Below are 23920 nucleotides of genomic sequence, written 5' to 3' on the forward strand. Positions count from 1 at the left end.
CCTGGAAATTTAGTGGAAATAAGTCTTTAGGAATAAACCAAAAATAAAGAAATGTTTCCAAGTTCCAAAACTGTCTGCCAGTATTTACAAAATGTACTTATCCCAGTAATACTGTCAGGTAGTTGCTAAGAGAGGCCACAAAGGAACTAAAGACATTTGAAACTCTGAAATATATGGGCACATATAGCTTCTAAAAGCAAAATAATTCTTATTAGCCAAAGGCTCCTTGCTAACTCTTTACCATGTCAACAAAATGTCTTTACATTAAAACGTTCCCAGGGCCACAAGAATGAAGGGCACATGACCATCCTTTAGCAAGGTAAGGTAGTGTGTATTCTAAACTGGTGGGGAAGTTGATGGAATGGACTTTGGGACTATTTGAGACAATTCTGGAACTTTTATGGTCTTTAAAATAATGGAAATATAACTTCCTTTTTCTGTATAATTATAAACCTGAATATTATAGTAAATGGCTCTTATAAGAACCTATCATAATCTTATTTGATCAAATTATCAAAAATATAACACATTTTACGTGACTTATCTACGAAGTATATTACGTGCCCCCTACATGCTTATGTGTCTGAAGACTCAGACCCCTGCTGCGGCCAGGTTTTGAGGTAGGGCTCCCTGAAGGAAGTGGATTGCTGAGGTGAGTCCTGTGGTTTTATTTAGGCACATTTCTTGTCCTCACTTTGGTTCCTGACTGTGGGTGTGATGTGTCCAGTCACCTCACACTTCTGTCTCCATACATTCCTCACCATGGCAGGCTGTATCCCTTCTAATTATGAGAGGGAGCAAACTCTCCCCTTAAGTCTCTCTTTATTCCTGTGTCATCACAACCACATAAACAGTAACCAGGACGTAGTACCGAAGTAATTGTTAGAAAAGACAACAATGAAGACCTTTTTAGTAAACTTCCAGGTCCATAAGCTGTTTTTCAATGTTTCCTCCATTTTACCCACATGGCAATACACTGGGTGTCACTGAAATCAAGTCAAGGGATGGTTGGGATTCTCTTTCAGAAGACATACCTACAGAGCTGTCTGCATCATCAACTTTAGGATGATGGCCCAGTAAAACTTACACAGTTATTCTCTGTATGTTGGATAAAGATTCTTGTTTTGAGAGCAAACTTCCCTTTAATTTCTGCATTTCTCTTGCATTCATTGCTGCCCAGGCACAATCATCCATTTTCAGTTTGATACTTAAATAGGTCGCTAAACAGGATAAGGTATATGCTTTCTCTGAAGTTAGAACAGCCGTAAAAATTGTATAGCAGGAAGGTCTTCTGCTTTCTTTCTTTTCTCATTTTTTTATGTATTAATTCACTTTATATCTTGATTGCAGCCCCCTCCTTTCTCTCCTCACAGTCTCAGCCTCCCACCATCTTCCTGCACTCCTTCTCCCCTTCTGCCCAGAAAAGGGGACCCCTCCACACCTACCAACCTATTCCAACATATCAAGCAGCATCGGGACTGAGCACGTTCTCTTCCACTGAGGCCAGACAAGGCAGCCCACAGGAGAAAGTGATCCAAAAGCAGGCAACTGTGTCCACGTCAGAGGCAGCCCCTGCTCAAGTTGCTAGGGGACCCACATGAAGACCAAGCCTATCAGCTACATATGTGTAGGGGACCTAAGTCCACTCTACATGTGCTGCTTGATTCGTGGTTCAGTCTCTATGAGGCCCAGTGGGCTTAGGATAGTTGACTCTGTTGGTCTTCTTGTGGAGTTCTTGTCCCCGCTGGGTCTTTATAGTCTTACCCCAACTCTCCCACAAGACTCCCTGAGCTCTGTTTAATGCTTGGCCGTGGGTCTCAGCAAGTTTCCATCCATTTCTGGGTGGAGCCTCTCAGAGGACAGTTATACTATCTTCTGCCTGCAAGCATAGCAGAGTATCATTAATAGGGTCAGGAGTTGGCTCTCTTCCGTGGTGTGAGTTTTAAGTGGGACCAGTCATTGGCTGCCCATTCCCTGAGTCTCTGCTCCATCGTTATCTCTGTGCATCTTACAGGCAGGGTAAATTTTAGATAGAAGGTTTTGTGGGTAGGTTGGTGTCCCCTCCCTTCACTGGAAGTCCTGCCTGGCTATAGGAGGTAGCCACTTCTGTCTACATATTCCCTGCTGCTAGGAGTCTCGGGTAGACTTTCTGTTATGTCCTCCCAGAAGCCTATCCCATTGCAGACCTCCAGCTTGTTCCAAAGATCCCCTCCTACATAAATTTCCTTTCTCTCACCCAGCTCCGTCACCTCCCTCCCTCACTCTTCTACTCAGTTCCCTCTCCATCCACTTTTGATGCCTATTTCATTTCCCCTTCTGAGTGAGATTCAAGTATCCTCCTTGGGGCCTTCCTTATCTTACCTTCCTTATCTTAACTTATCATCTCTGGGTCTGTGCTTTGTAGTATGCTTATCCTGTATTATATGGCTAATATCCACTTATAAGTGAATACATACCATGTATGTCTTTGGATCTGAGTTGCCTCATTATAATATTTTCTAGTACCATCCATTTCCCTGCAAATTTCATGATTTCCTTGTTTTTGATAGCTGTATTCCATTGTGTGAATGTGCACATTTTCTTTATCCATTCTTTGGCGGAGGGACATTTGGGTTGTTCCCAGTTTCTGGCTATTATGAATAAAGATGCTATGAACATAGTTGAGCAAATGCCTTTGTGGTATGATGGTATGGTGAAGCCTCTTTTGGGTATATGCTGAGGAATGATATCCCTTGGCCTTGAGGTAGAACTATTTCAAATTTTCAGAGAAAGTGCCAGATTGATTTCTGTAGTAGAGTAGTTGGACAAGTTGGCACTCCCACCAGCAAAGGAGTAGTGTTCTCCTTTCTCCACATTCTGGCAAGCATGTGCTGTCACTTGAATTTTTGATCTTAGCCATTCTGAATGGTGGAAGATGGACTCTCAGAGTAATTTTTATTTGCATTTTCCTGATGTCTAATATCATTGAATATTTCCTTAAGTGCTTCTAGGCCATTAAGGATTCCTATGTTGAGAATTCTTGGATTAGCTCAGTACCCCATTTTTAAATTGAATTATTTGGCTTGCTGGTGTTAAATTTCTCTTGTTCTTTATACATATATTTGATATTACCCCTTTGACAGATGTAGGGTTGATGAAGATCTTCTCCCAATCTCTAGGCTGCCATTTAATTCTATTGACAGTGTCCTTTGCCTTACAGAAGCTTTTCAGTTTCATGAGGTCCCATTTATTAATTATTGATTTTTATAGCCTGAGCCACTGGTGTTCTGCTTAGGAAGCTGACTTCAAGGCTATTCCCCCAGTTTATTTCTTACTAGATTTAGTGTATCTAGTTTTTTGTTAAGATCTTTGATCCACTTGGACTTAAGTTTTGTGCAGGGTGATAAATATGGATCTATTAGCATTTTTCTACATGTAAACATCTAGTTAGATCAGCACCATTGGCTGAAGATCCTTCCTTTTCTTCCATTGTGTGGCTTTGGCTTCTTTGTCAATAATCAAGGGTCCATAGGTGTGTGGTTTTGTTTCTAGTCTTCCATTTGATTCCATTGACCAATCTGTCTGTTTTTATGCCAATGCTATGTGGCTATTATTACCTATTCCTTTACAGAAGTTCTTTTATTTTGTATGATTGTTTTCTCTATCCTGGGATTTTTATTTTTCCATATGAGGTTGAGAATTGCTCTTTCAAGGTCTGTAAAGAATTGTGTTGGAACTTTGATAGGAATTGCATTGAATCTGTAGATTGCCTTTTGCAAGAAGGGTATTTGTCTGTTTTTTAATAAATTAATTTATTTTATGTATATGGGTACTCTGTTTTCATGCACACCAGAAAAGGGAATCAGATACCCTTACAGACTGTTGTGAGCCACCATGTGGCTGCTGGGAATTGAACTCAAGAGCTCTGGAAGAGCAGCCTGTCCTCTTCTTCAATTGCTTTCTTCAGAGAATTAAAGTTCTTGTAACATAGGTCTTTCAATTGCTTGGTTAGAGTTACACCAAGATATTACATATTATTTATAGCTATTGTGAAGAGTGTTGTTTTCCTAATTTTTTCTCAGCCCATGTATTATTTGTATAAAGGAGGGCTACTGATTTTTTAAGTTAATTTTGTATCCACTGACTTTGCTGAAGGTCTTTATCAGCTTCTCTCTGGTAGAATTTTGGGAGTCACAATCATATCATCTGCAAATAGAGATCCTTTGACTTCTTCCTTTTCAGTTTATATCTCTGATCTCCTTTAGTTGTTTATTGTTCTAGCTAGAACTTCAAGGAATATGTTGACTAGATATAGAGAGAGTGGACAGTCTTGTCTTGTCCTTGATTTTAGTGGAATTGCATAAAGTTTCACTCCATTTAATTTTATTTTGGCTATCAGCTTGTCGTATATTGCATTTATTGTGTTTAGGTATGGGCCTTGTATCTTTGCTCTCTCCAAGACTTTCATCATGAAGGAGCTTTGTATTTTTTCAAAGGCTTTTTCAGCATCTAATGAGATAATCATGTGTTTTTTCTCTTTCATTGTGTTTATATAGTAGATTACACTGATGTATCAGTGTTTATGCATCAGGGTTTATGAGTTATATTGGTCTGAAATTCTCTTTCTTGGTTGAGTCCTTGAGTCGGTTAGGTATCAGGGTGACTATAGCTTTAGAGAATGGGTTTGGCAATGATCCTTCAGTTTCTATTTTGTAGAATATTTTGAGGAATATTAATATTAGCTCTTCTTTGAAAGTCTTGGAGAATTCTGTGCTAACACCATCTGGCCCTGGGAGAGTTTTTGGTTGGGAGACTTTTAATGACTGCTTCTATTTTCTTAGGGCTTATAGAACTATTTAGATTTTTAACTCCATCTTGATCTAACTTTGGTAGATGGAATATATCAAGAAAATCATCCATTTCATTTAGATTTTCCAGTTTTGTAGAGTATAAGCTTTTGAAATAAGACCTAAAGATTTATTAATTCTGCCTAAAAGTGAGCAAGCTTGGGTACAGGCAGAGTCGATGGCCAAACTCTGCCAAGACAGAGTAAGCAAGTCCTCAATAGTTCCTGCCTTACACATATGTCTGTCAGGTATATTGGCCTAGAAGGCTGAAGATGATGCTCCAACATTATAGAGAATTCAAGGTGACTGTTTAGGAGCAAACTGTCTCTGTCATATTCTCATTTTGGAAGCTGCTAACCTGCACTTCCTGTCTTCTCAGATAATTAATTTTATTCCTTTTCAAGTCTCTGATGGGGTTGAAGACCAGATAGTTTAGTTTTATGATTAAGCTTAGTTATTTTGGGGTTAAGATGCTTTTAGGTCTAGATAGATGTTTTAAGTTGATTGTGATGAGATATGATAAATACTGATTTACATTCATAATTTTAGATGTACCAAGATAGAAAAGATGTTTTCCTTAAAGTTGCCAAATGCAAATAGGCAAAAAACTATAAATGTAATATTTATATAATTCCTGATTATTTCATTGTTCTTCTTGCTGTAGGTAGTTTATTGTATATATGTATAATAATATACATATATATGTAAAAAGGAAAAATAATAATAAAAATAACCCCACAAAAGATTTACTAGACATGAGAAATAAAACACTTTCAAAAGTTAAATTGACATGAATGATAAAAGTCATTGTAACTGATGGAAATAGTTCACCAAGCTTTTGTACACAGATACTTCCATAGGGCACCTGCAGAGTGTGGGCAAGTGCCTGGGTTCAATATGCGGTGCCAACTTTTTTTCAACATTAACTCTATAAAGAATCAAGTGATTTGTTCTATAATACATTTCTCAGATAGCCCTCAGTTGTTATGAGCCCATGAAATTATGATTAGTTAGCATTAGCAGTATAATTATTACAGTTGGATAAAGGATGGCATACTGTTATGCTAATGTAGTTGTTAATATTATACATGTAAAAATCTATATGGATAAGTTTTATAACTAATGACTTTTGTAATTTTTACATTTGCAGTTAAATTGAGTTATGCCATCTTAGCGCATTATGCTATTACTACCTAGAGTTTAAAATCTACAGTTAGAGCCTTCCCGTTTGTCTTCACCTGTGCAGTTTATGCGTGAACCTGAGGCTCTTCCAGATGGGGTACCAGTGCCTTGAGCTTCACATTTCTCACTAGCATAGGATGTCGCACCACTTTTCTGAAAATCCAATGTATTTTCATTTATTAACATCTATTGTTCTTGTTATTTAAACAACGACTTAAGTAATCAAAGTTCATTTCCCATATTGTCAAAGAATCACAAAGCCTCCTTAAACTTAATAACTGAGTTCAGGAAACCCTTTGTAGTTTTTAGATGCAATGCTGGTAGATAGGAAATGGGAAGAAATGCACAGTCGGAAGAAGTAATTGGTAACCTGGATACTTCTGTAAATCTTGGTGAAGCGAAGTCGTTCCAACATCTGAGACAATGGTGTGATGCTTCTGAAGGTCTGGGGAAGGCGGAGGCAAGGGTTCCACCAAGCCCTCTTGCTTAGGATGCCCACGTGTCCAAGCACAATTTACATAGGCTACTCTGAAAACATTTTTGAATGCTTGGTCCTACCTTCCAGACAATTCTTTACTTCAAAACAGTTTTTAAATGTTGTTTCTGGCTAGGAATAATCAACTGTGCTTGATCTGACAATCTTGCCTAAGATAGCCACAGTTGTTAGCCTTATCTCAAGCATGCCTCTCACCTTTGTGGTCATGTTGGAGTCTGACATCACAGAGACACCATGTTGGAGTCTGAAGGTGTACATTCCTTTCTCTGAGTATGTTTGCTCTTTAAAGGAGAGAATGAGTAAATGTTAACAATGTTGGCACTTTGTTTGCTATTTATACAGATTTATCTAGGTGTTTAATTTTGACTATGCTCTTTAAACAGCTGTGTCTATCTTTAAAAGGTGTGATAGAGACATTTGCACATAACACTTACTGCAGCACTACTCACAATGGCAAGGATAGAATTAGCCTAGGCATGCATCAATAGATTGATGGGAAAAGAAGGTGGGCTATATGCATGCCTTCTCCTAGAGGCTAGGGGAACATTGCAGAAGAGACAGTAGAAATGATGTAGGGGCAGAAGTGAATATGACTGGGAATGTCATCTGTGTAAGATACAGATGTTGAGACTCAAAGCCACAGCAGCTGTAGATGCCAGTGCTGGGCTAGCATGAGAGTGCTCCTCAGTAGTCAGCCACTGACAGAGGAGCTGCTACACTCTTTCCTTCTGGACTAGCTGCTGTTAGTAGATATAGGGATGAAGCGAAGGAGGAAAGGAGGGAGTGAGGAATGGAGGGGAAGGGAGAGAAAGAACAAGAGAGGGGGGGAGAGAATCAGTCTTCTGAAGTGATAAACTCTCCAATTGCTTACATAATACCAAGTGGTCAGCTCTAACACCTACAAATGAGCAATGCTTGGTGGACACAGCAGATTGCTTTTCTATATTTATTCTATCTACCTATCATCTATTTATCTATCTATATCTATCTCTCTATCTATCATATATATATATATATATATATATATATATATATATATATATCATCTAGCATCTCTCTCTCTTTAGGTGTGTGGTGTGGTGTGGTGTGTGTGTCTGTGTGTCTGTGTGTGTGTGTGTGTGTGTGTGTGTAAAATAATAATAAAGGAAAAAGCTATGAATTTGAAAGGGGTTGAAGAGGATGTGGGAGGAATTATAGACATATAAAGGATGGTGAGAAATGATGTGAATACAGTATACATATATGAAAGTTTAAAAAATAACGTGATTTTAGAGGTCAAATTCATGTCCTCATCTTCCCAGGCCCAGTCTTAAGCTTTGAAAACATGTTATTTAATAACTTTTTATTTGAAAGTGGATTCTGTACACTGTACATTTAGACAATTCTTTGTAATGTTACTGATTGCCCATCAGCTCTACTGAACCAGTATTATGAAGTGACTTCTATAATATAAAACTTTTGTGATATAAAAATTTTTATTACTTAAAATTTACAGATATTCCTTAGAATCACTTTTTGTTTCTATCCATTTTGTACATCTTTTTGACGTTTATTCCTATTTTATAAACCTTTATTAGTTTTTGAATGGAATGGATTATGAAAAAAATCAAGTGCTATTAGATCATCAGGCTTTAAAATATACTACAAAATCATACTACCTAAATCAGGATAGCACTGCGAAAAACCAGATATATAGAACTAGGTAGCTGGAGAAAGTAAAAGAAATAAAGCCACGTGTACAAGGCAACTGATTTTTGAAAAAAGAGCTTAAAGCACCAAAGAAACGGATTTTTGCAATAATTGATGATTTGTTGAAATTTACAAATCATGGGAAAGACTACTCAAGAGATAGGTAGGATTGTGTCAGATCCAAAAACTTCATGTAACAAAGGAGCAATGGCTGCTCTGCCTCTGAGACAGAGGTTCTCAACCTGTAGGTCTCTACCCCCTTAGGGGTCACATGTCAGATATCCTGCACATCAAATATTTAGATGATAATTTATAATGGCAGAAAAATTACAGTTGTGAAGGAGCAATGGAATAATTTTATGGATGAGATCACTGCAACATGAGGAACTATATTACAGTGTTGCATTAGAGCATTAGGGATGTTGAGAACCGTTAGTCTAAGAAAACCAAGGGACTTTCTCTTCTGCGGTGGCTCTTTACTTTTAAAGAGTCACAAAGTAGACATCCCTAGTCATCAGGGAAATGCAAATCAAAATGGCTTTGAGAGTCCATCTTACACCTATCAGAATAATGAAGATCAATAACTCAAGTGACAGCACATGCTGGCAAGGATGTGGAGAAAGGGGAACACTCTTTCATTGCTGGTAGAGTGCAAACTTGTACAACCAATTTGGAAATCAATCCGGCACTTTCTCAGAAAACTGGGAATAGGGCTTCCTCAAGACCCAGCTATACTACTCATGGGCATATACCCAAAAGATGCTCCATCATACATCAAGGACATTTGTTCAATTATATTCATAATAGCCAGATTCTGGCTATCAATCAGATTCCTCAAGCAAAGAACAGATAAAGAAACTGTCGTACATTTACACAATGGAGTACTACTCAGCTATTAAAAACAAGGAAATCTTAAAATTTGCAAGCAAATGGAGGGAATTAGAAATGATCAGGCTAAGTGAGATAATCCAGACCCAAAAAAAAAAAAACATGCATGGTATTTACTCATTTATAAGTGGATTTTAGCACAATATAGATGTCCTCTGAGAGTCCCCACACAACAGGGGTTAGGGACAGTTACTGAGACTTGAAGCTGGACAGTGTGCTGCGAGTTACAGGTAAGAGCGGAGGGATGGAGGTCCAGGAGGGAGTAGGAGTTCCACTGGAGACATCAAGGCCTGTGGATTGAGGCCCGGGCAGGGAGGGGGGCAGTTTGTGCACACTGATGCTCCATCAATAACAACGCATGCAGAGAACCAAGACCTCTTTCTCAGATGTAGCCAATGAACTGCAGGTTCTCTGCATGGGGGAAGGGGAAGACTTCTGCTGAACCCCTGACATGCACTCAGGGGCCCAATACTTGATCACCGCTCCTTGGCAAGATGGCCTAGTGGGAACACAGTGGAAAGGGATGCAGACTACCCTGATGATAGGCTATTCCCAGAGGGCTAGTGGAGGAGAATAAGCAGAAGAGGAAGGGAGGGTGGCAAAGGGAAGACAAGAGGGAGGGGATCACAATCAGGAGGTAAAGTGAATAAATTATAATAAGTAAAATATACACTTGAAAGTCTGGATGGAGGTTGCTGCAGAAATTGATGCACCAACCAAGGACCATGCACGGCAAGGACCTAGACACTCTGCTCAGTAGTAGTACATAGGCAGTGCAGTCTCCTTGTGGGTCCCACAATATGGGTCGTAGGGACTACTTCTGACTTGGACTCTGGTCCCCCAATGTGGATCACTTCTTCCTGTCTGGGTGGACTTGCCAGACCACAGAGGAAGAGAATACAGGTAGTACAGATGAGACTTGAGGAGCTGAAATCAGATACTAGGGGAGGAGGGCTCTCTTGTGGAGGGCTAGGGGAGGGAGGGAGAGGGGATGAGGGAGAGGGAGAGTGGGATCAGGAGGTGATAAGGGAGGAGACTACAATCAGGATGTAAAAAAAAATTAAAACTGCAGAACAAACAGGTAGCTTATATTCCTAATCCTGCTACTTGGTAATAGCTCTCAGACAGGCTGAGACATGAATGTCTATGCATAGTAAATGCTTCTTATTGGTTACAGAATACATGCAACTTAGGACTAGATGCCGTTCTTTGTTATGGCATGAATGATGATTTACAGATGTCTTTCTTCTACTCATGCAAAGAGCAGAGAACTAGCCTTAATTGATATGTGCACTATACACGCCTCATACATGCATAATTTTAGGATGGTATAATGCTTGGGAGAAACTATATGTTTTCAGAACAAAAGAACCAGACTTTGAAGCTGCATCAGACCTGACAGAATTCATTCCTCTCAGCATGCTGGATGTTGACATCCTACATCCTTCATGTTCCAGCACCAAGTGCTTCAGTTGCTGTTCTCCATCAGAACAGGATAGCTCCCAAGATGGCTTCAAAGAAAGCTTCTGTACCCATTTGGTCCAGCATTTCAAACTGTCACACACAGGACTTTCATTAATCCTGGAAGTTCTCAACATTTAGGAACTGGACCACAAGTAATATGCCAGGAACCAAACGGCCCGAGGCCGACCCCCACACATTCAGCACCTGCAGCAAACATTCTGCTTGGCCGCTCACTAGGCACGCAAGGCATCCGGATTAGCCCTGAGAAGAGAGCAATCCGATCCTGAGATAACCACAGAGACATCCTGCTTTGCCCCAACTAGGAAAACCCCTCCCCCTGCAGATGTTCCCGGGGCTCAACCCCAGAAGATTCTGTACTTTTCCATTACCCTCCTCGCCTACCCCCGCCCTCCCTAAAGCAGGTTTTAAAAAGCCTGCCCTCACCTTCAATAAACAGCTCTTGACAAGCTACGGTTTCCCTGAGCCCTGCCTTTCTCTCACCTATTCTTTATTCACAGGTTGCGACCCTCCTCGGCCCTCCAATAACTGACCAGCCGGACTGGTCAGTAATATTCCTACCTTGTTTAACCATTTTTTCCCAATTTTATGTGGGCCCCTACAGAGGTATTATTCACCCCAAATCAACCAGAAGAAACCCTAAGAGAATGACATTCCATTTCCCTTAAGGAGGGTTGGGTAGGTTTTTGGTTGCTTTCTTGGGATTTAGGTGTTTATTTTCAGTGGCAGTTGGTTATAAGTTGCTATTGGTCTTACTCAGAGAGAAAACGAGGTTGGACTCAGGGATGACTCTCTTTTCCTTCATCATTCTTTCTTGGATTTGGGGATGGGCTGAAAAGAGAGAAGGGGGAATGTGAAGGTATCTGGGGAAGATACAAGAAAAAGTGGATTGTGGAGTTGACAGCTCAACTTAAGGCCTTAACTGTACTCACGAGATTATTTTTAATTCATTGGTATAGAAATTTATATATTCATGAAAAATAAGTTTGACTTCGATACATTGGTTTAGAATTAAATTTTAAGATTATTTTTCACACACATTATAAATATTTGTACTCTAATATGAGCTATTGTACCCATACCACTCCAGTAGAATATCCAACTCATTTCAACCATTGACAGAATTCTGCCTGAAACTTGGCAAGCTTGGATGCAAGCAGAGTCGATGGCCAAACTCTGCTAAGACAGGGTAAGCAAGTCCTCAATAGTTCCCCCCTCACAAATATGTCTGTTAGATATACTGGGCCAGAATGCTGAAGATGATGTTCTAACATTTTAGAGAGCTATGGGTGACTGTTTAGGTAGCAAACTATCTCTGTCGGTTTTTTTTTTTTAATTAAATTTGGAAGCTGCTAACCATCACTTTCTGTTTACTCAAGTAATTAATTTTACTCCTTCTCAAGTCTCTGATGGAGTTGAAAACCAAATAGTTGAGTTTCACAATCAAGCCTAGTTATTTAGGGGTTAAGATATTTTTAGGTCTAGAGAGACGTTTTATGTTGATAATAATGAGATATGATAGATATTGAGTTACATTCAGAATTTTAGACTCACTGAGATAAGAAAACGTTTCCTTCAAGGTTGCCAAATACAAACAGCAAAACACTGTGACTATAACATGCATGTAATTCCTGAATGTTCTGTGGTTCTTCTTGCTGTATGTAGTTTATTTTATACAGATGAAATAATATAAATTTATATGTAAAAAAAATTAAAAGTTTAATTTAAAAAATTCACAAAATGTATAAAACAATTTCTCTTAATCTACATTGCCCAAGATAGATTTTGCATACATATTAAGATTTAGCATACTGTTCTCTTATTAATATTCAAAAATGTTCAGAACATAAGCTTTGTGAGAGGCTATATGTGCTAAGAATTTAATTACATGTGCATATGTTAAAGACTCTGAGCTTAGCACAAATCTTTTTCCATTAGTAGACTATGTTTAAATACATGGCTCACAGAAATATTCAAAGTGAAATGTAAATCATCCAATGCCTAAAATAGAGTGTGGGCATAGGCATCAGGGAAATGTGGTATTAATACTTCCAGGATGGGCAGTCTTCACTTGCTCCGAGGTTCTCCCTTGGGAGTTTGAAAGTGTTGTGGTATCCTAAGTAGTTGATTCTAACTGTAGCCAGAATTTCAGAAGGCTCTCCTCTAAAGACTTAACCATGCTTTGCCAGGATAGTTGTGTACACTGAGGCCACAGGGACATCTGGGGTATGGTGAACTCAGCGAGAAGCATCAGTGACAGCTGCAGGGCAGCTATGAGCTTCCTGCACAGCAAGAAATGGCTACTTGTCCCACGCATTCGCACAAGGCCTGCCTCTCATGCTCACAGGAAGCCCAGTTCTTAGGAAGCTGACAAGCCTCTGTAGGCCATGGTCATCAGCAGCCATGATGGCTGAGGAGGGGCTTTCTCTGGAGTCCACTGGGCAGTCAGCCTGCCTTGGAGTCCTCAAGGACCCAGCTCTGAGGATGAGGGAATCCTCTACCATCTTCCCAGGCTCTCTTTGTTGAAGTCTAGCCTGGAAACATGAAGAAGGTGTTCTTTGCCTCAGTGATACGTAAGATGCTATAAAATGGAGTGGGGGATGGGCCGTGGACTCAGTGTTCTTGGTATTGATGGTGTGGAATTTTCCACTGTAGAGATGGAGAGAATCAGCAATTCTATGTCCTCCTTTGGTGTTGGGGAAGGGGAGGCTGTAAGAGGCTGTCTTCTCTCTTCAGTGATAGAAACCTCCACAGAACCTATCCTGACGTAGACACCACAGCAACTACAGGAGTCTACTTCTAGTGACCATATCAAATGGTGGAAGCAGAAAGTATTATGCCTGTGAAAGTGCTCTAATGAATAAGAAATCATAAGTTTTGAATAAAAAATAATCAGCCAAGTATGCTCTATGGCATATCTTGCTGACATACATCATGCTGTTAGCTTCTGGGGTTGCTTCCTTTAAGGAGGTTTCAGTGTTCATTTTCGATGCTTTGAAGGGGTCTGACATCCTACAGTCTGAATGCAAGTGCTATGATAATCTCTGATTTCACTGTTTCTCAGTGCTGAAGCAGTGTTTTAACTGCGGATAACTGGAATGTTCTTGCACTAAAGGAATTGTCACATGACCTGTATTGCAGAGCATCCACCACTAAAACTTGTCAGAAGAGGTTCTGAGCCTTGTTGGGAAAACACCTTATTTAAATAAAAATCCAGAAAAGACCATTTTAAATGTTGCTCAATAGCATATACTACACTTATTTGGAGTTTAAAACATATCTGTAGTTGATAACATTGTGTTATGTAGAAAATAATCTTGTCAGTTTATTCCTTGATTTTGAATGATATTTATTCTCATAGACTTTTATATATATACAGGGAAATCACTCTTGCATGTAAATGGTAAAATAAATAAATCTTAAAAATGTAAAAAAGAAATTATTATGATTATTATTATTATTCACTAATTGTGAAAAACTATGCAGGCCGCCTGAACATTCACTGGGAACATTCAGTGTACAAAAGGAAAATAAATATATGTCTCCTGAACATCCACCACATTCAGTTTGGAAGGAGATTTGGTGGACTTTCTTAAATTGAGAACATGCTGCCTGACAATTTTCACCTAACCAAGTCTCGCTGTGTCTGCTGTACTGAATGAATGAATGGATGAATGAATGAATGAATGAATGAATGAATGGGGTAATTGACTATGTCAAGCACTCACTTCTTTGTTTCTACACCCAGATCTCAAAACATCAGTGTCTATCATTTTAACTTTTGTCAATGAACAAAAGCCTAAGTTAGTGTTAAACACACTTGATCAGACCCTGATTTCTCATTTGAAAATGCAAAGTGCTGTAGTTTGACTAGGAATGGCCCCATAGGTACATATATTTAAATGCTGAGGGAGTGGTTAATACTGTTTGAAAAGGTTAGGGTCTTGTTGAAAGAGGTGTGTCCCTTGGCTGGGCTTTGAGGATTCCAAACCCAAGCCTTGTCCAGTGACTCTCTCTTCCTGCTGCTGGCAGATCTGGATGCAGAATTCTCAGTCCCTTCTCCAGCACCATGTCTGCTTGCATGCTGCCATGCTGTCCACCATGCTGATAATGGACTAAACCTCTGAAACTGTAAGCACACCCTAGTTAAATGTTAGCCTTTAGAAGAGTAGCCATGGCCATGGTATCTCTTCACAGCAATAAAACACTAAGACTCATCTCGGTAACCTGCTGTCCTTCCTCTGAGTGCCACCAGGTCTCCCCCTCCAGGGGACATGGTCAAATGTGAGGCACCAGAGTACGTGAAAAAGTCATATTCCACTCTCCACTCACCCTATGAGCATATACAGGGGGAGGTAATCCCCCTCAGGCACAGTCATAGGGGAGGAGAATAAGGGGAAAATGGGAGGGAGGGAAGAATGGGAGGATACAAGGGATGGGATAACCATTGAGATATAACAAGAATAAATTAATAATAAAAATTTTTAAAAAATGAGACTCTAAAAACAAACAAACAAACAAACAAAAAAACACTAAGGCACCAAGATTTCCCTGGTCTCACACACCGACACATTTCTTTGCACTCCAGCAAATGCTGCTCAAAGTCTAAGGACATTCACACGCTAACACCCAGTTACCTACCCTATGCTTAGTTTCAGTATTGCATTCATTTCTCATCACAGACTACATGAAGTTACATAGATAAATGAACTGTATTTCCCCAAAGAAACATCACTGTTTTAATGAAAAAAGAGTTTCATTGCATATCTCCAGGTCATTTATATTATGACCTAAATTGATTTAACCATTAACAGTTGCCTGAATTATGGTGTTCAGGGCTTATCTCTGATTTGTTTAATGTCTAAGGGACACTAAGAAGAATGCTACCTAGTCCTGGGCAGTAATTTTAGCCCTGACAAAGCTGTTTTGGAATCATTTATTTGCAAACTATTTCCCTGCTCTAAAACAAGCTTAGCACAAAAGGTCTCACCTTGTAGGTGCATTATCCAAAATGTAGGTGAGGTAGGTTTCAAAGTCAAATAAATGGTGGGATAATATAAAACACAGATCCACATAATCTAAGATTTAGAGTGGTGTTATACTTTAATTTTCATAAGGCACCTTTTCATACATGCATCTGTTAAGCATGCATAGCTTTAAAACAGCGCGCAAGCCAAACGGAAGACCCATGCAGAATTTGTGATCGGTTACATTGGGGAAATTTGTGATTTATGGGAAAATAGGAAGTACTCTGTGCTTATCCATTTTTTTTCTTGTGAGGGGAAACCTGGAAGGAAAGGCAGTAATACAAATTAAGTGGGCCCTATCTTACAGAGAATGTGTGCATATATGTGGGTCTGGAGATTGGAACAGATCCTGAGCACAAACGCGTCCTGCAGCATCACTCACAGGAAGAGTGTATTCCCTCATATACATAGCACCATGCTTTGAATATAAAATGTCCCATCAAAGGTTCTGTACTGTAGCCATGGCTACTGAAGCTGCAGTGTACATAGGTAATTGGATAATAAGGGCTTTGACCTAACTGATGGAACAATATATCCATAGGGTCACAAAGCTGTGAGGACACTCGGGGTTGTGGAAACCATGGAAGAGGAGACCTCAATCGAAGAAGTGGACACTTAGGACCGTGCCCTCCGTTGTCCCTCTAAAGACTCTTGTTTTTGGTTCTCCACTCCCAGTCTGTTTCTTGGCCACTCTTAGGTAAGGAACTATGCTTAACTATGCCTGAGTCCTGTTGATACTCTGCCCCAGCTTGGGCTCAGACGCAAGACAGTGAAGTGAGCATGGATGGAGACACCTGAAACCCTGAAACTGAAATAAACACTTTCTCTTTTTAGGTGCCCCCTTGGGTAGTTTGTAGCAATAACACAAAGATACTAGCACAGTTTTCATCATTAACAAAAGCCACAGAGGCAGCTTCCCCTGAGCCATGCTCTCATTTCTGGCAGTGCTGCCTCTGGTATCAATGCATCCCTGGTGGTACCAATGCATCAATGGCCCTGTGGTAGCAGTAGCCTTTAAGCAAATTATGAATATTAAAATGAGTAAGACACATTAAGTATGTAAAATCATAACTGACTTAGAACACTATTGTTATCTTAACATAAACTACAGCATTTTCTGTCATCGGTACACACTTTTCTTTGGTATTAAGGACCTATATAAAGATATAAAAGAGTAAAATTCTGTTAGTGAAATACTTAATTTTCTTCCTAATTAATAGTGCATAAATTATTTTTGAAAGATATAGATTAATAATTAAGTCTTGCCATTTTTGTCTTTCAAAAAAATTAATATATAAATTATGTTTTGTGACTATGTTCATGTTATTGTATGGCCCATAGAGGCCAGAAAAGGGCATCGGATACCTGGAGCTGAGGTTTCATGAGGTTGTGAGCTAGGGACGAAACTTAGGTCCTCTGCAAGAGCTGTATGCCTTCTTGAACTGCTAAGCCATTTCCCCAGCTCCTAAGTCCTATCATGTTTTAAAAAATGTTAAGTTTAGAAAACTAAATTACATACTGATAAAGAAAATACACTGTGATTGAGAGGATGTTACAGCATCACCATACCTGATAATTAAGATTTTAGTTCGCAATGATGTCGTTTAGGTTTATATAACTTTGTAAAACCTTGAAACACTAGTATTATCCTTACAACTGAGGGAAATCTGATGGTTTTATAATTTGAATTATTGGCAAACATTTTACTTACATTTGATGCTACTTAAAATATCCATGTAGTCTCTGCTCTGTCATCATGGTAAAGCAGCATGCCAGCTTTCTGTTCATCGACACATTTTTGGATTGATGAAATAACAGCATTGATTGTGGTTTTCCATTTCCTACTGTGCATGTGCATGCATGCATGCACCCTCCCTCCCCCACATCGCACTCAGGAGTGGAGCTGCTGACTTCATCCAAATCGATTCAAATGATTGGGAGTCTACAAATGTCCTAGAGAGACGCACAGTTCAGATTTAACTGAGCTGTGGGACTTAACGAGGTGTCTTCTGTGGAGGCAGAAGCCATATGAAAAGCTGAATCCTATCTCCCTCCTCTCCTTGTGTGTCCATTTTATTTTTATGAATTCTTTTTAAATTTTTTTTTATTTAACTGATTTATTCACATTACTTCTCAATTGCTATCCCCTCACTTGTATCCTCCTGTTCCCTGCTCCCTCCCTCTCTCTTTCACTCTATTCCCCTTCCCCAGGTCTGTGACTGAGAGGGACCTCCTTCCCCACCATACGGTCACAGCCTATCAAGTCTCATCCTGGTAACCTGTTTATCCTTCCTCTGAGTACCACCAGGCCTCCCCACCAAGGAGAAGTAGTCAAATATGGAGCACCAGAGCTCATGTCAGAGTCAGTCCCCGCTCTCCACACAACTGTGGAGAATGTGCTGTCCATTGGCTAGATCCGTTCCTTAGTATAATTCTGAAATAATCCATTCCTGTTCATGGACAGAGTTGACTGTCAGACTCCCTCAGAACCCTGCCAGCATCAGCACATTTCAGCACATTGAATATGGAGAAGCCACAGACTCAATTCTGCCAGGCATTCAGTACTATTGTACAGCTAATTTAAAATAGACATTTTGGTGATTAACTGTCATATTTATGTACCTCAATTTAACTCTTTCACTAATAAAGAAGGAACCCACATGGACTTTGAACTGGGTTATATTTTGTAAAAGTAGTTATAGTTTTGACAAAGATATCTATATCTCTATACATAGAGAGAAGTGTGTTGGTGTATGGAGGATGTATGTGTGCTTGGACATGTGTATGTAGTGTACACACCCATGCATTTGCATGGAGAGGCCTGTGGGTGTGTTTTCCACTGTCTGTGCTGTGTTCTCTGGGTACATCATCTTTCATTGGATGCAGGGCTCTCCATTTTGACTAGGCTGGCTGGTCAGCACACTCCAGGCATCTGTGTTCCGGCCTCTCAACAGTGGGGTTATAGGCACTCATTGACATGCCTGGTTTTTATATGGGGATTCACACTCAGGCCCAGTGCTTGCTCAAAGCACCTCCCCACTCCTGATTGATTTTTTTTCTAAATAATTTAAAAAGTATTAATCAAAATCTATTTATATTCTCTGGCCCATTTTAAAACTTCCTCCATGTCCTCCTGTGTTCTCTCTCTCTCTTCAGCTCCTCCTATATCCCTCTTACTCCCTCTCAAGCTCATGACTTCTTCTTTAGTTATTGTTTTACACACACACACACACACACACACACACACACACACACACACACTCACACATACACAAGAGAGAGGGGGGAGAGGGGAAGAGAGACAGAGAGACAGAGACAGAGACAGAGACAGAGAGAGAAAAAATAGTTTACATAAAAATTTCCAAACCATTTTCTTGTTTAAATATAAGAAAAAACACAAAAGAAATCACATAGCCAATGAGTTAGCTCCATTTTTAGGAAAGGTGGCCCTAAAGTTGAACAAAACCACATGCTAATAAAGAGCATAACTCTCTATAATCAAATAATCAGAGTGATGTAATTTAATTTCTGCAAAACCCCTTCTATGTGTGAGTCTATCAAGCAAACCATTGCATATATGCCTCACGACGTACCCCGGAAGGGGCTCCACTCATCAGAATGTGATTCCTGGAGCCCAGTGGAAGGTTTGTCACAGGTTTGTCAGTTGCCTTGCCAGGAACAAGGATGCGGGTGGCTTCTGAAGAAAGGGTGTAGGGAGGAAGAGGTAGAGCATAAGATAACACAAGCCAGAAGACAGCGGAGTGAAAGTCAGGTGAATGTGCGTGAGACCTTAAATTGGATTGTAATCATTTATGTGATCACTACGATGGCACATACTCTCTGTGATGGATGCTTTACTGAACATGGCTAATTCTCATGGAAGCTTAGCGAGGGACTGTGGGAGTGAGTTCCCCACACCCTCCCGCAGCCTCCCAAGCTCTCAGTGGACCCAAGCACGGCTCTGTGGTGGGGACACTTTTAACACATTTCAGCCTCATCTGTCTGTTGCATCAGTCTTCCATACCTTCTGCAGAAAAGGTTCTTTCCATGCTGTGTATCCTTGAGGAATACACATCTCTGGTTCTCTGGTTACTATCGTTGGACAGTCTTATGTCGATGTTTCTACATGCTGTCTTTGTTGTGTTTGTTGGTGGTGGAGTTTTAAGAACCTTTGAGTTTAAGTTGGTAGTTTTAATCATGATATTTTTCTCTTGTCACTCATTCTTTACCTTCAAAATTAAATAATATGTAAACACGTATTTTAATGCCATAGAAAAATTTCAAATATACCTCATACATTTCCATTACTCGGTAGCATAGCTCTGATTACCTTAAATTCCCTTAGCATCCACATCAACGATTTAACTTCCATTAGTCTTATTTGTTCTGATGATATCTACTTCATTTATCATTTCAACCATTACATCTTTATACCTTCTTTGTGAATTCCCATTTCCCCATTCTTTCATCCAGTATCTTTTATTTCTGGAATGTATGATTATGGCCTCATGGTCCATTGCACACTAGCAGCAGCATCAGGACTCACTGAGAGTGTGGTTCATACAGCTGGATCCTTTGTGCTTGTTGAAGCTTTGTCTTCCTCTAAGCCACAGGATTTTAAATTTTGTCATTTTGAGCCTTGTAAGAATGGAAAAGGAGTGTTCCTCTCTCCCCATTATGATAGGCAGATTTGGGCACATGGGTCCCGCTCAAACTAAGGCACCAGCCAAGGACAATACAGGTGGTAAACCTTAAGCCCCTACCCAGATCTAGCCAATGGACAGAACACTCTCCACAGTAGAGTGGAAAGTGGGATATTACTTTCTCACATACTCTGGTGCCTCACCTTTGACCATGTCCCCTGGATGGGGAGACCTGGTGGCAATCAGAGGAAGGACAGCAGGTTACCAAGAAGAGACTTGATACCCTATGAGCATATAGAGGGGGAGGTAATCCCCCTCAGGAACAGTCATAGGGGAGGGGAATAAGGGGAAATTGGGAGGGAGGGAAGAATGGGAGGATACAAGGGAGGGGATAACCATTGAGATGTAACAAGAATAAATTAATAAAGGAGGAAAAAAAAGAATGGAAAAGGATTGATAACTTCTGTCTAGTCAGGACCCAGATCTGGAATGACCTTCTGCAATAGTCACTCTCATGCAAATTACTCTTCTTTTCTCTCCTCTGGATTTGGCTATGGACCTACTGACAGAACCTATAAAGTGTGACATGAAACTCAACTCCCCTCTATATAGAAGTTAATCTGCTGAACCCACTCACCTTTGCAGTTTGTTAATACCCCCGTGAAGACATTAGAAAGAGATCAGAAGTTTGTGGTCTCTCTGTTTAGGGATATTTCTTTACAGGTCCCTCTTAGTAAGATACTGTAATGTATTTATCATTGATTCAGAACGTATTAAATCCAGTGTTAATAATGTAACTTTTTATTTTTATGAATGAACAAATTGGATGATTTCAGAAACCTAATTTGGATAGTGGAAACAGGGCTTAGATACAGGTATTGTTTTCTGTATTGAGTTTGAGCTACTTATGAAACATTCAGTGACTATCTCCTACAGAAAACAGAGTAGATGACTATGGAGCTCAAAGTGGTGGTGGTAGGATACGATTATCAGTTTGAGAGTGATCAGTGAACACAGATCAAATTATTAATATGAGTATGACTTCACAAACAAGACACAGAAAGAGAATGAAAGTGGATCAGAACTGTGATTCTGAGAATCACCAATATGTAGCAGGAGAGGTAGAAATGGCCAGGCCTCCTACGATAGTGCTGGCATGAAATGGAAACATTCAGGAAGAAAGATCCATGTGGGATTTACTAGTCAGATAACAACTCATTCAAAACTCACTGTTTAGGCTCAACAGGCTGGCACACATTTAACCCCAGAACTCAGGAGGCAGAGGCAGGCAGGTCTCTGTGATTTCCAGGCCAGCCTGGTCTGTATAGTGAGTTGAGGATGGCCAGGGCTATGTGGAGAGACCCTGTCCCGAAAAGAAAACTGTAAATGTCCTGTTTAGATCAGAGGAGGAGGAGAATTCATTTGATAGGGATGTCTGCACATGAGCCTTGCTTCAGGAGAATTCATTTGATAGGGATGCTATACATGAGCCTCGGTTCAGCTCCTGTTGCCACAGTGTCAGTGTTGTCTTTCTTCTGGATCCTCTGTTGAGACTCAAGTCTCAGGAAAGAGCATTGGCAGCTTCAGGGCACATTTTTTCAGGCCTTGAGTGAAAAGGACTGTTTTCTTAGGAGCTTTAAGACAATTTGGAGTTCACGCTAATCAGACCATCCTTGAATCAAACACAGAGATCGTGAGATTTTGTCAGCTTGACTATATTTATGCCTCATCCCCCTAGAGCCCGAGGTTAACAAAAAACAAACAAACAAAAACATTAAATGTGTGACCTAAAAGTGTGCAAGAGAAGAAATCATCATGGCAAATAACACACTAATTGAAATACAAGGCTCTATGACAACTATGGTGCTGCACAACTTAATCTCAGCACAGGGAAGTCAGGTAGCTGAATCTATCTCTATAAGTTTCAGGCCAACATGGTCTACAGAGAGAAGTCCAGGCAAGCCCAGGGTGAAATAGTGAGAACTTGTCCCAAAAATGAAACAAAACAAAGCAACCAAACAAACAAGGAATGGGAAGCAGACATAGGCGCAGGCATGTTGTGTGTGTGTGTGTGTGTGTGTGTGTGTGTGTGTGTGTGTGTGTGTGTGTGTGACAGATTTTTGTAAGATGCTTTGAGAACAAAAATGATAAAGCTCTGTGAGATATTTGTACTCCACTCACATCAGAGTGATGTCAGAGAGTCCTTAGAAACAGCTGCTGAATGCTAATGGGACACTGTTTTCTTGAATATTGTTTTAGATAACTGAGAGCAGCAAATTCCCTTATAATACTTGTATGAAATTATAACGTTTCTCAAGGGTAAGTTAGCTTTTTTTCAGGTACTGCTTAATTGAGTGACTATTCCAGCTCAGTGGAATGTACAGTTTCTGTAAAGGAAGTTCAATACTTTCCTCTTTTGAAGGTGTTTGAATTTATTTCAAACTGTATTGTCTAAATGGATTTTTATTCCATAATATTTTCCAAATTCCTAAAAGTTAATTATTCCTAAAATTTTCCTTTTTAAAAATTAATCTTCCCCCATAGCAGCAAAGTAAACGTATTTCCAGACCACCATAATGATGGTTAGATTGAACCTGAAATACAATGGTGAGTCCAGATTTTTCTATTTGCTTTCTTATGTTCCACATGTCTTGTGTACACTTTGCATTCTAGCTCTTTTCAATATTTCTTTTTAGGTTAAAATTTGTAAACTTAGTTGTCCCAACAAGTCCCAACAAGTAGTTTACTTGGGAAACCCAGTGAAGAAGAGTAAAACCAGTTTTTAAATACCACCAAGTACTAATTAATACTATTGAGATGGCAGAGCTCATTTGGTGTGCAAATGAATACTTCTTCAAGGTCCCTTGTCTGACATTCCATGTTCATCAAGGACAGTTTAGCTGGTTAATGCCAGTGTACTATGGTGCCTAGTGTCAATGTACTATGGTGCCATTATCCTAGTGATTTATAGTCTTGTGTGATTGATTAGCTTGCACTATTTTTATTTTCAAGTCGAAGTTTTTTCAATATTGTATTTTATTTTTTAGTTATTTCATTATTTGGGAGGATTAAAGTATCATTACATTTTCCCCCTTCCCTTTTCTTCCTCGAATCTCTCCCATTTACCTTTCCTTGTTCTTCAAAATTCATGGTGTCTTTCTTCACTAATTGTTCACACACACACACACACACACACACACACACACACACACATTTGCATCAAGTGAGATCACATTCCATATGAATTATTGTGTACAGCATGACCTTTATCAGTTAAAACTTAACCTTCATGTCTCTGCAACAACACTCTGACTGCACATGTCTATTTTCATAAGGATTGATTTTTCTTTAGCATGGAGGCATGGGCACTTACTGCTAAGACTTTGCAGCAGCTGTAGAGTTAAGATGGCTGTCAGATCACGGGGACCTAAATGGGACGTCTACATCAAACCCCTCCTCTCAAGTCTCAGGGATCTAGACGTTAGACAGGGGTACAGATTGTTAAGTGAGATGAGGACTGATAGACAAATAAACTAACAGAGACCATGACAGCACCAAGATGAGAAATTGGCATGAATTATCACTGTTATCCAAAAAGCTATTTGCAGCTGATACCTGTTGAGAAAAGGTACCCATTCTATTCTCCAATGGATTGTCATTGATATATCAGAAACACTCCAGGGCAAG

General features: G+C 39.7%; 1 long non-coding RNA gene across 8 annotated transcripts in view; it reads right to left on the bottom strand.

Moving 5' to 3' along the window:
• The window catches only part of LOC311598073, a 115490-nt gene that overhangs the window by 89183 nt on the left and 2387 nt on the right, over positions 1–23920 (bottom strand). For 5 of the 8 annotated variants that reach the window (XR_014779463.1, XR_014779464.1, XR_014779468.1 and 2 more), the window contains exons 2-4: positions 19615–19819; positions 19184–19287; positions 6700–6785 (exon numbers count right to left, since the gene is read on the bottom strand). This is a non-coding gene — a long non-coding RNA (uncharacterized lncRNA). The remainder of the gene's footprint in view (positions 1–6699; positions 6786–19183; positions 19288–19614; positions 19820–23920) is intronic. The other 3 variants (XR_014779466.1, XR_014779467.1, XR_014779465.1) reach the window with 2 other exon arrangements.

This window comes from Acomys minous (genome assembly GCF_964271855.1).
Source record: "Acomys minous genome assembly, chromosome: 5".
NCBI classification, from domain to species: Eukaryota; Metazoa; Chordata; class Mammalia; order Rodentia; family Muridae; genus Acomys; species Acomys minous.